General features: G+C 47.4%; 1 protein-coding gene across 2 annotated transcripts in view; it reads left to right on the top strand.

Moving 5' to 3' along the window:
- The first annotated feature begins 3,381 nt into the window (after positions 1-3,381).
- The window catches only part of LOC114600159 (protein EFR3 homolog A), a 57,371-nt gene continuing 47,902 nt past the window's right edge, over positions 3,382-12,850 (top strand). For both annotated transcript variants that reach the window (XM_077932674.1, XM_077932673.1), the window contains exon 1: positions 3,382-3,511. The gene's annotated coding sequence lies outside the window, so the exon portion shown is untranslated. The remainder of the gene's footprint in view (positions 3,512-12,850) is intronic.

The following is a 12,850-nucleotide window of genomic DNA, read 5'->3' as shown; positions in this document are numbered from 1 at the left end:
AGCAAAACCTACATCCCAATGACCTACTTGTGAGCTTCGATGTTGTATCTCTCTTCACACAAGTGCCCATTAATGAAGCCTTGACAGCCATTCAAAACAAATACAATCCCCCCGAATACATCTTGGACCTGACCAACCACTGCCTAACCAACACGTACTTCATCCACAATGGACAAAGATACAAACAGATAGAAGGAGCACCTATGGGATCACCCCTCTCACCGGTCATCGCAAACCTGTACATGGAACACTTTGAAACCAATGCTTTAGACAAGTCAGAACACAAACCCAAACTTTGGCTCAGATATGTTGACGACACCTTTGTAATTTGGCCACACGGGAAGGAAAAACTGGACAGCTTCCTCACACATCTCAACAGCCTACACCCCAAAATACAATTCACTATGGAAATAGAAACCAACAACCAACTTCCCTTTCTTGACGTCCTAATCTACAAAAAACCTGATGGCTCCCTAGGACACACTATCTACCGAAAAAAACACACACCAACCGCTACTTACATGCACAATCACACCACCACCCTGCACAAATAAACTCCGTAGCCAAGACTCTCATCTCCAGAACCAAACGCCTGGCTGACAAAGACCACTTGACAACTGAGTTACAGAATCTCTCAAATGTGTTAATTGCCAATGGATACCAGCAAAACAGGGTTACGAAGCTAATCCAAAAAGAAACACCCCCCAAAAACCAAGACACAGAAGAAAACAATGGCATGGCCCTCCTTCCTTATATCAAGGGCACTACAGATAAAATTAGCAAAATCCTCCATAAACACAATATCAAAACAGCCTTTTGCGCCAACCAAAAAATAGCCAATATCCTCAGAAACCCCAAGGATAAAATCCAGTTGGAAAACCAAGGGGTCTATGAAATACCCTGCAAAGTCTGCCCAGCCACGTACATTGGACAAACAAACAGACGAATAAATGCACGTATCGCAGAACACAAGAATGCCGTCAAAAAAGAAGAAAAAACTTCCTCTCTCTTCCAACACATGAAAGAAACAGGACACGAAATTAATTTTGCAGATTCCAAATTGCTCTCTAACATGGAACATCACCACAAGAGAATAATCATGGAAGCCATCGAGATAGAGAAACACCCTCACAACATGAACAAGCGTGACGACACATCCCGCTTGCCAGACATCTGGAAATTAGCCCTCCCCACAAAAACTGACACCAGATCCAGAGGCACACAGAACGCCATCACCAATCAACCACACCAGACCCAAACCCAGACCCTCTCCACAGATAAATTACAGACACCATCCAGTAGCCAAACCATGGTGGCACCTCCGGATGCTGCACCCCCCTGCAATCCCTACACAGATCTGGCTGGCACAGGCCACAAAACCACAGCTCGCCCCTATACACGAAGCCAAGCCAGAGCACAACTAAGTGCAGGTACAGCCATCTTCTCAGAAAAACTCTTCACAAAGTTCAAGAGGTCAAGACACAAAGGCTTTAGCAACTAATCCATACCTAATGACCCACCTAAGTGGTACTCAGGATATCACTCAAGAAATCACTCAAGATATCCCTCAAGCAATTAAGGAACAAAAGAAGAAAAGGCACACTAGCCTGGGAACTGCCTCTCTGACCACACCTCCTCGACAGTATTTATAGGAACTCAAACACTGAGATCCTGCTCTGTTCCAGTAACAAGAAACCGAAAGCACCAGCCTGAAGATGACGAGTGAGACCTCGTCGAAACGTCGCCTAGACACCCCAACTTTTACACGGGAAGACACCCGAGGACACCAAAACCTGCATTCCTATACCCGTGAAAATCTACGAAAGCAAATATATATATATATATATATAAAATGACAATAATTTTTTTATTTCAAGAGAATAAGATCCCATTGAAGACAGCAGCATGGAGCTAAGCGGTCAGCACCCAGAGACAACCCACCCAGCCCCTAATCCTGTTCACAAGCAGTGCCAGGTTTACATATAAGCAAAACAACCTATAGCTTAGGGCCCCGTTCTCTTGGGGGCGCCCCAAAAAATTCACTATTAATATACTTCTTCTTGATTGTATTTCAGTTCCACAATTACTTTGATAAAATACATATTTTGTGATGTGCAAATGGCTTGAGATACCTATTAGGTCCATAAATGACCATATAGATGATGGACTCAAGGGCATCCTGATCAAATTTGCAGATGACACCAAACTGGGAGGGGTGGCTAACACCCCAGAGGACAGGATCACACTTCAAAACGACCTTGACAGATTAGAGAACTGGGCCAAAACAAACAAGATGAACTTTAACAGGGAGAAATGTAAAGTATTGCACTTGGGCAAAAAAAATGAGAGGCACAAATACAAGATGGGGGACACCTGGCTTGAGAGCAGTACATGTGAAAAGGATCTAGGAGTCTTGGTTGACCACAAACTTGACATGAGCCAACGGTGTGACGCGGCAGCTAAAAAAGCCAATGCAATTCTGGGCCTCATCAATAGGAGTATAGCATCTAGATCAAGGGAAGTAATAGTGCCACTGTATTCTGCTCTGGTCAGACCTCACCTGGAGTACTGTGTCCAGTTCTGGGCCCCACAGTTCAAGAAGGACACTGACAAACTGGAACGTGTCCAGAGGAGGGCAACCAAAATGGTCAAAGGCCTGGAAACGATGCCTTATGAGGAACGGCTAAGGGAGCTGGGCATGTTTAGCCTGGAGAAGAGGAGGTGAAGGGGTGATATGATAGCCATGTTCAAATATATAAAAGGATGTCACATAGAGGAGGGAGAAAGGCTGTTTTCTGCTGCTCCAGAGAAGCGGACACGGAGCAATGGATCCAAACTACAAGAAAGAAGATTCCACCTAAACATTAGGAAGAACTTCCTGACAGTAAGAGCTGTTCGACAGTGGAATTTGCTGCCAAGGAGTGTGGTGGAGTCTCCTTCTTTGGAGGTCTTTAAGCAGAGGCTTGACAACCATATGTCAGGAGTGCTCTGATGGTGTTTCCTGCTTGGCAGGGGGTTGGACTCGATGGCCCTTGTGGTCTATTCCAACTCTAGGATTCTATGATTCTATATAGCATCTATTCAACCCAAAAAACAGGGGCAATTTGCTGCTGACGAAGGACAGCTGGACATAGAAAGGGCCCCATTCCCTTCAGGCGCTGAGGACCTCGTCAAACCTCAATCCGGCCCTGCGGCTGGCCTACCTCACAGGCTTGTTGTGAGGGCAGAAATGTGCCTGCGCATGCGTGAGAGCTCCTTGGGCTCTCAACGCGCAAGCAACTAAACTGATAAATACATATGAGGAAAGGAAGAGCGGGCGGGGAGCGAGCGTCGCCGCGGGGTCGGTCTAGATGACCCTGGTCGGCGCCGGAACCCCTTTGCGCGAACGCGGCTCTGAGGCGAGGGACTACAGCGCCCACAATGCACCGCGCGCCGCGGCCGAGCCTCCCGGAGGCCCCGAGAGGCGGGCCAAGATGGCGGCGGCGCCTGCTCTGAGGCGGAGGCCCCGGCGGTGAGTCCTGCCCTGGGGGGGCGGGAGGGGAAGAAATATTAGCCTTATTATCGCTATTATCGTCATTATTATCGCTATTATTGTCATTATTGATTAAATCCCCGCCCCCTCCCTGTGAGGGAGTGCGGGGTCTGGGGTCTTTCCCTCCCCCCAAAAAAGATAGTCCTTTCCCCCCCCCCCATTCGCTTTGGGGTTGAGGGGGGGCACCCCATGGAGCTCAAAGTCCCAAGGCAGGCAGCCCCCCCCCCACCGGGACACGCTTCTCTGCCCGTGTTCACACACACACAAACCAGGGGGTGGACTAGATGTCCCTTGGGGTTCCCTTCCTAGCCCTCCTCCCCCCTCAGTTCCATTATTGTATCCTGTGAGAGGCCCCTTACCGATCAGGGGGGGTTGTGGGCGGGGAACATGTATGAGAGTTTTTCTTTTTTAATAATAATAATAATAAATTTATTATTTATTATTCATACCCCGCCCATCTGGCTGGGCTTCCCCAGCCACTCTGGGCGACTTCCAGTTTTTTTAGATCCAATTTATTAATTTTATAATAACCAAAAAACCCCAAAAAGAAGATCACAATCAAACATTTAAATCATTCGTCTCCATTGACGTCCCTCCACTCCCCCTCCTGGTTCCATTTTTTTATACTTATTCACGCGCGTCCCTCAAATCTTATATTCTTAGCAGTCCAGTTTTAAAGCCTTGTTCATGTTGTCGCAAGAGACCTTGAGAAGTTTCATGTAAAAGCCTGCACCCAAGGCTTGCAAAGTGTGCATTAAACATCTCCCCCCCTTTTTAAAAAAAGAATCAATGTCCTTTTTCTTTCTTGGGTTTCCAGTGATCTAATATGTCCTGCATATAGTTGCTATTAATTTGATTCCGAATTGATTTTAGAATGAATTGGTTTTAGAATGTATTTCGATTAATAGATTGTGATTTTATGTTAATTGTGTTGCTTTTACTGTTAGCTGCTCTGAGCCCGGCTTTGGCTGGGGAGGGCGGGATATAAATAAAATTTTATTATTATATTATTATTATAGTTCATTAATTTGTTTTGCCAATCTTCTTTTTCTTCTCTGTGAGAGTTTTTCTGATGGGGGGGGAGTGTTGAGTTTTTGTATCTGAGCCCCCCTTCCTCCTTCCCCCTATCAGCCTTTCTCTCCCCTCCACCCAGTTGGAGTGTAAACCTGCTCGCCAGTAGAACCATTGCCTCCCACCTCCCAAAATGGGGTTCCTGTTTCTTCCCAGGAAGTGTTTCTTGGCGGTTTCTAAGCCATCTGCCCTGGAGGCTTTCATTGAGATTCCTGCGAAGATGCTAGAATATTTAGAACTTGCGAAAATGACTGGGAGAATAAGAGGAGACTCAAATCAGGGAGTCAGTAAAGATAGGACAATATTCAAAGAATATCTTCAAAAGTACAGTCGAACCTCCCTCTGGTTACGTAAACTTCGGGATGCACGCGTGGCAAACCTGGAAGTATTTTGCCAGGTTTCGCCATGAGTGCGTGCATGCACAGAAGCAGTCTACGCATGCGCAGATGTGGTCCTCAGGTTGTGGAAACCTCGGGATCCGATCGGACCCCCGGAATGGATCCTGTCCGCAACTGGAGGTACCACTGTACTGTGATAATGCAAAGCTCCTGACAAATTTTGATTGAATCTTGAAATATAAGGAAATTACAAAAGTCAAAATTTTCCTGATAAGTAATGGGAAAAGAATAATGAAGTGCGTATAGAACAATAAGATGTAATAAGTGCAATGAGGTGAATCAAAAGTTACAGTGTGTGTTATGCTAAATGTGTAATGTTGTTAGTTTATGGTCTGTTTAGGTTTGGGGGTTTTTTTGGTCTATATTCGATGTAAATTGTTTTGCAAAAAAGAAAAAGAAAAGAGAGAGAGAGATTCCTGCATTGCAGGGGGTTGGGATGGATGACCCCGCGGGGTCCCTTCCGACTCCACGATTCCGTGCTTCTGCCAGCATCTGCTTGCTTTGTTTCGGTTTTAAAAGCTCCCTTGCCGCCTAACGGTTAAAAACTCCCAAGTGGCGAAGTTGGGGCACCCCTTGTCCCCCCAGGGTCTCTGCAGAGGGAAGTGTGCGCAAAGAAGGAATGCTCCAACTTCTTCTTGCCCCCCAATTCCTGCTCTCTTGTGGCAACTCAAGAGCCTGGGGCTGCCACCCTCCTCTGCTGTTAGAATGGCAGAGTTGGAAGGAAAGGGCCCCCTGAGGGCCATCTAGCCCAACCCCCTGAAGTGCAGGCAAAATATCCCTGGCAGATGACCATCCAATTTCTGCTTAAAAACACCTCGCTGCTTTCCAAAAACACAGGCTTCTGTGTCTACACTGAAGGGGTGTTTTGATATTGCTAAGGGAACCTGGTGAGCAAAACCCAGTATGGCAGAACGCCCTTGGTTGTAGGCAATGGCCTTAGTAAGGCGGGGCAAAAATCACATCTGGCTTTTCAGGATATTGCCAGAGAGAACAGCTGGCCGTGAATTACAAGAAAACCAAAGTCACGGTTTTCTCAAGAAACTATAGGGTCCCTGCATGGCGTGTGTACAACCAACTAATTGAGCAGGTCAAAGTTTTAAAATATCCTGGCCTTATTTTCCAGTCTACGGGGTCACGGGGAGCACACCAGAAATGTGCAAAAGAAAAAGCGTCCCAAAGCGCCAAAATTCTGACATGCTTTTTCCGCACAAAAGGTGGTAAACACACACCGTCAGTCCTGGAAGTGTTCCAAGCTGAACCCCTAGCACAGCTATGATATGGGGCCCAGGTTTGGACAGGCACTCACCTTGGATCTTGATTCAAAACCCTAAAATGTGTTTTTTATAATTGACTTTTTATTTCTATTCTTTGTATATCATATTGTTGTTTTATTGCTATGGCTGATGCAAAGAAAGATTCATTCAATCGCATCTCGACCAGTCTCCCACCCCTGCTCTTCCTTAAGATTTGCCAGCCTCACAAGAACTTCGTGACTTTGGCTACCTCAGCCAGCCTCGAGTTCTTGCATATCTGTGTATGAGATGGCGCCCATTTCACAGATGGCACAGTAACCTCTTCTGTTCTCTGCGTTGAATTGATTCAGACCTTGTCTTTAGGCACTAGTGAGTGAGTGGAGGGGCAGAGGGCTTCTTCTTCCATCCTCTGCGCCCCATATGGAAGCCTAAAGGGGTGCCTTCAAACAGAAGCCCCAACCTCTACACTCAGAGTAGGGCTGGTAGAGGGGCGGCTGGGCTCTCCATCCCTCCTGTGATAATCTCCCAGCTCACTAGTAACTTTGCAGACTTTTTTGTAAAGTTTTTTCATTTCATTTTATAATGTATCTCTTCCTTTTTGGCCATCCCTCGTAGCCAAGTAAGATTGTCTTCCATAAACACGGTTTTAACAATGAGTCTGTAAGTGACTGTGGAGGCCAACACGTCCTTCTACAGTGGGGACATTGGTTTCCGGGCAGGAGTTGATCACGGTGTGGATTTGCCAAGCGTGCCTTCCTCTCAGCACGTTTCTCCCTTGTGTCCTGAGTTCGAGTGTCTTCAAAGCCTGTGACACCTTTGGTAAAGGCTGTTCTCCAACTGGAGCGCTCGCAGCCCAGTGTTTCCCAGTTGTTGGCGTTTATACTACATTTTTTTAACGGAGAGAACAATTGTAACTGCAGACGGAAATTAAAAGAAGAAAAGCAAAACTCTGCAATAGGCATGCAGAATGAGTACAATTCATCTTCATTTCATTTCTATACAGCTTTATACTTTATAGAAAAAATCTCAACATGGTTTACAGCCCATTAAATCATCAAATCAAACAACCCAGAATAAAACAAATTCAGGCTTCGAGGAAAACCTTGCAGATCCTTTTCTAAGTGACATTTTGCTTTCCCCTTATTTATTTACCTGCCTCATTTATATAGTTGCCCCATAGCAGAAGTACTCTAGGAAGCCAGTGTTAAAATAATGAAGTCCAAGTAAAGACTATCAAAGTTATCAGATTATGAATATTTGTGGCCATATTGTCAAGGCTGCTGAATGGCTGAGTAAAAGCCCATCCCCTTACCTCTCTTTAGCTACCGTACTTGGATTGTTGGTGAGAGACAGCTGAGAGGCAACTAAATACCTTTATTCAGCCTTATGGAACAATTTCCTATTGTTGCTTCACTATAGAACTCTTCTCAGCCAAGACGGTTTCTTTAGGTCCTAAGGAACAGGTATTTATTGCCTATAGTCCACAATACGCTCTCAGCTTTTTAAAAAAGTGCAGCTGCCAGTATCAGTGTATCCTGGTGGAGTTTAACAGCGCATGATGTTGCTCAGGGTTTTTCTCTGGAGACTGTTCTACGATTGAAGTGACCCCAAGGGACCCCTCACCTCTGGTGCATCGCCAGGCAAGTGCTGTCGCTGCGTGTTTGTACAAGCCTGCCAAAGTGTACAAATAGGTTTTCCGCATTAAGTTTTCCGCATTATGTTATCAGTAATACACTTTTCTAAAACATTTGGGGGTCCTTTAATTGACCAAAATGGCATTTATCTCATTTCAAGGCTGTGCAACTGTTGATTGGTTGCCCAGATCCCTCGAAATGTGATCTTCATTTCTAGAATCATTTGAAATGTTCTGCCCTGAGCACAGGTAGCTCTTTAGAGGTTAAAATAGTTCTAAATTGTCGTGGTTTTTTCAACCTTCTAAACTGGAAAAATGCTCCGGGGTTTGTTGGCACTGTAATCACAGCAGAGGCAAATGACAGTTTTGCCGTGTTGCGAATGAGGCTGGCTCTAGGGCTGTGCCCTTGGCTGCATAATTCTGTGCCGTCCTTCCTCTCTGAGGAACGGCGCACTAAGATGCTGTTTGTCCTGCCAAGGTGGGTCTCTCTCTCTCTCTCTCTCTCTCTCTCTCTCTCTCTCTCTCTCTCTTTGTATCAGTGACAAGGCGTGGAAGGACAGGGGCTGCTTTGTTCTCCTTGGGGTGATTGTCAGGACTTTGGCACAGCTTTGGGTGACAGTGCGGGTACTTCGTAGCGTTGGCTGGTGGTGATTCTAGGATTTTGTGAGATAAAATGATGGCACGGAGTGACAGTTTCTCTGATGGTGTAGTGGGAAGGTCATTGCAGGATGCGGTTTTTGCCTCTAGAAAAAATTGTGCAAGGCAGGAAGGATTTTAAAAAAAATCTACCTTGAACAGTTCCAGGAAAATATCTTTTGGGAATTTCTAGCTGGGCATTTCAGAACTTTTTTCCACAAAGAAAAGAACATGTGGTTATGGAACAAAGAATAAACCATTCCTTTTTGAGCATAGTGTTGGAAACCTCTGTTACTGAAAAGGATGCAAAGATCCAAACTCAGCTTTGATGAAGAAGCATTAAAGTAAGGTATTTCCCCCCCAAACTATATTATTATTACAAGCTGTCATTAATTTTAACTTTTACAGCTCCCACAATGAATATTTTAAAGATTGCCGTTCTTTTTCTCCCTTTTCTCTATTCACATGATGTCTTGAAAAGAAAATGTATTTTGAGGATTTTCCCCCCTGAAAAGATGGCGTTGGTGCACTGTTTAAATTGGGGCATTTAAACAAAAACACATTTTTTTAATTCAGTGAAGGTTGTGATTAAAAGTCAGATAAGGCAAAAAGAAAACCATAATTGGATGGAAAGCCAGTTAAACGCATGGCTGCTATATAGGTTAAGTCACACAGATTGCTCTGTATTCTACATATGAGGTGATGCAGATGGCATGGCCTTTCCTAAAATAACATAGTTTTGTCTTGTAGCAAGTAGAGTGGAAAGTGTAGTTTTCCAGTCAGCTATCTGTCTGGGTAGATAGCAGATTGCACCTCTGTAATAATGAATATGTAGAGGTCTTTAGACAATTTTAAAACCATATTTCCCCCCCTGCTTGCTGTTAAGACAGTTTTGTAAGCCTGTTATGTAAGGTTACGGTGGCACTGGGATGAATCCTGGCCTCCAGAGTCCCAACTCCAACTGTCCATTAGTCCGTGTGATTTAGATACTCTGGGTACCGTATGATGCATCTGTGCGTTAAGGCAGTGTTTCCCAACCTTTTTTGGGCAAAGGCACACTTGTTTCATGAAAAAAATCTCGAGGCACACCACCATTACAGCCCCGTGACGTCAGCGCGCAGCGTCACGCTGGGAGGGACGCACGAAAGTGTAAGTTTCAATTTTTTCCCCTCCCCCTTGCCTTCCTTCTGTGCCAACCGCCAAAAAGCCAAGAAAAAAGCCAAGACTTTGGGGCAGCAGGTCGACACGGAAGAAGCTCCTACCTAAGGACAGGTGCGACGGCCGTGTCCTCTTCTGCCACACTTGGCAGCCCTGCCTCACGGTCGTGACTCCCACCCTGATTTCTCCCCGCAGGTCGAGCGGCACAGGCAGCCCAATGTGTCCAGCCCAGACACAAGCCCCGCTTCCCCACTCTAGATCCTGAATGCGACCATGTGCTCTGGACTCCCGAGCAGGGTGGGAAAGAGGACTCGCATCTGGTAGCCTCCGGGCACCGCGCCTGCTCGAGGGATGGCATTGCAGGCAAGCTGCCGGCCGCCGCCATCGCCGCCCCCTCATGCGAGTGGACCTGCCCGGAGTGGTGGGTCGGGGGAGGCTCGCTCTCTGTGGGGATGTGGCCCGCACGCGCGGCCCCGCTTCCTCCTGCCCAGGGCTGAGCTCCTTACCCGCAATCTCGGTCTCGTGCACGCGGATCCCACTTATTCTGAAGCTCGCGCCACTAGCCGGGGCTCTCACACCGTGCCAGGGCGAGGCGGCGCGGCCCACTGACGTCATCGCGGCTCGCCGCCGCCCTCGACTTCCCTGTTCCCTCCCCTCCCTCGGGTCGCCGTGGTTACCGAGGACTGCAAGCTGCTCAGGCGAGCGTGGGGCATTAAGTGGGAGAAGGAAAATTAAAATTAAAACTCGCCTGAAGGCCGCCTCTCCGGATACAGTGGTGCCTCGCAAGACGAAATTAATTCGTTCCGCAAGTCTCTTCGTCTTGCGAGTTTTTCGTCTTGCGATGCACGGTTTCCCATAGGAATGCATTGAAAATCAATTAATGCGTTCCTAGGGAAACCGCCTTCAGACCAGGTCCGGGGACAGTCTGTCCCCCGACCTCTTCTGAAGGCTGGGGGGGGGGACAAGGGCTTTTCTTCCCACCCCCCAGCATTTTAAAAAACCCCGGGACAGCGGAGGACTTCTCCGCTGTCCGGGGCAATCTTAAAATGCTAGCGGGCGGCATTTTAAAATCGCCCGGGACAGCGGAGGACTTCTCCGCTGTCCGGGGCGATTTAAAAGCCCCTGGGAAGGCAGGCAGGGGGGACAAAGATTTTCGCCCCCCGCCCGCCTTCAGAAGAGGTCCTGGACCTCTTCTGAAGGCGGGCGGGGTCGAAAGCCTTTGCTCCCCCCTGCCTGCCTTCCCGGGAGGGCGGAGAAAGGCAGCGCTTTTCTCCGCTGTCCCGGACGGCTTTTGAAGGCAGGCTTTTGAAAGCCGCCCGGGACAGTGGAGAAACCCAGCGCGCCCTTGCCGCTGCCCCCCGACTTGGCTGGAAGGCTGGCGGGGGGAGAAGCCTGCTCCTCCCCATCGCCAGCCCTGCAAACTCGGGGGACAGCGGGAGAGGCGCAGCGCGCCATCCCGCTGTCTCCCGACATGGTTTGGAGGCTGGCGGAGGGCTTCCTCCTCCCCCAGCCCCGCAAGCTCCCAGAGCGATGCCAAAGCTGCGCGCAGCTTCGGCATGGCTCTGGGTCCCGTTCTGGGGGAGGGGGAAGCTCGGGCTTCCCCCGCCCCAGCCCCATGCCTGGCGGTGGGGGAATATTTTTTTTCCCCTTTATCCCCCCCCCCGCCAATTTTTCCCGCGGCACACCAGGCAACGTATCGCGGCACACTAGTGTGCCGCGGAACACCGGTTGGGAAACACTGCGTTAAGGGATATGAACTGTTTGCTTCCCTTCTGACTCTTTCATTCAGTTCTTGTCTGTCACTCTGCAGTAAAAAAATAAACATATGTTGGGGTCACCAGAGCAGCAGAATCCGCACAGTTGCTACAGATTCCAACCTTTTGGTTCCAAAACTTCGTATTTAGTTGCTCTGTAAGAAACATTTGTAGACTAAAGGAGGGCAGGTGTAGCTTGAATGCAGATGTAGTTTAAATGCTCCAGAACATGAGTACAGTGGTACCTCGGGTTAAGTACTTAATTCTTTCCGGAGGTCCGTTCTTAACCTGAAACTGTTCTTAACCTGAAGCACCACTTTAGCTAATGGGGCTTTCTGCAGCCGCCGCACCGCCAGAGCACAATTTCTGTTCTCATCCTGAAGCAAAGTTCTTAACCCGAGGTATATTTCTGGGTTAGCAGAGTCTGTAACCTGAAGCGTCTCTAACCTGAAGCGTATATAACCCGAGGTACCACTGTACCTGACGAGGGAGTCTGCTGCATCGTGCCATTGTGGTGGGAAACATGAGCCGCAGGTAGTGGAGCATTTGCCTGGATTTTAGATCATCAGAACAACTGCTTGTAACATGCTCTAGTACAAGCTGCCCTATGGCCTAGATGCTGCTGAGCCATAAAATCCCTAATCTACTTCAGTCCATCTGAGTATCAGTTCTAGGATTCTCAAGCAGAAGCTCCCAGAAATTAACAGCTCAAGTTATTAGCTGTTGCGTGAATATTTAAATCTTTGAAAGGCCAGCAGTAGATGAAACACCACGAAATACTCCCCATCCGGTTTCTTTATGTCTCAGCCTAACTTACTTAACAGGGTTATTGTGAGGATAAAATTATACAATTCAGTGTACGCTGCCCTGTCAAATCCTTGGCAAAAGAGGACACGCATTTGATAATGTTATTTTGCTACTAGTAATAGAACTTGTTGTAAGGCAGGTTTTGTTTAATGCGCCTTGGTGCGTCGTCTGTCCTTCACAGTCTGCTCCGTTTCCACAATGCTCCATCCATCGTGCAAGGCAAGATGTGGCCTGAGAGATACCCAACTGCATTTTCCATTGTTTTTAACCTCTGTCAGAGCAGCAATATTTTAAAAGAAATGTTTGAACTCTGCCTTTATGTTTGGGGCAATCAGCAACAATACATGGTCAAGCTAGCTAACTCATTTTACATATGTTCATGGGGTGTTTTTTTTGGCCTTTGAGGTGTGCCAGTCATTAAGATTGAATTTTGATTATGGTATGGCCGATCACGAAGTCAGAGGCATTAATTAAAGCCATGCTGCTCATAGACAAGACGGCAGAAGTGTACCCACAAAAGCCAGGGAAGCTGTTACATAATTGACACCACCCACAGACATAGTTTCGCTTCCTCTGTTGTGTTCCTTTGCTTCTGTACACGTGCCTTC

Source organism: Podarcis muralis, chromosome 8, assembly GCF_964188315.1.
Source record: "Podarcis muralis chromosome 8, rPodMur119.hap1.1, whole genome shotgun sequence".
NCBI classification, from domain to species: domain Eukaryota; kingdom Metazoa; phylum Chordata; class Lepidosauria; order Squamata; family Lacertidae; genus Podarcis; species Podarcis muralis.
The sequence above is the reverse complement of the archived record's forward strand: the minus strand, read 5'-3'. Positions and strand labels throughout refer to the sequence as shown.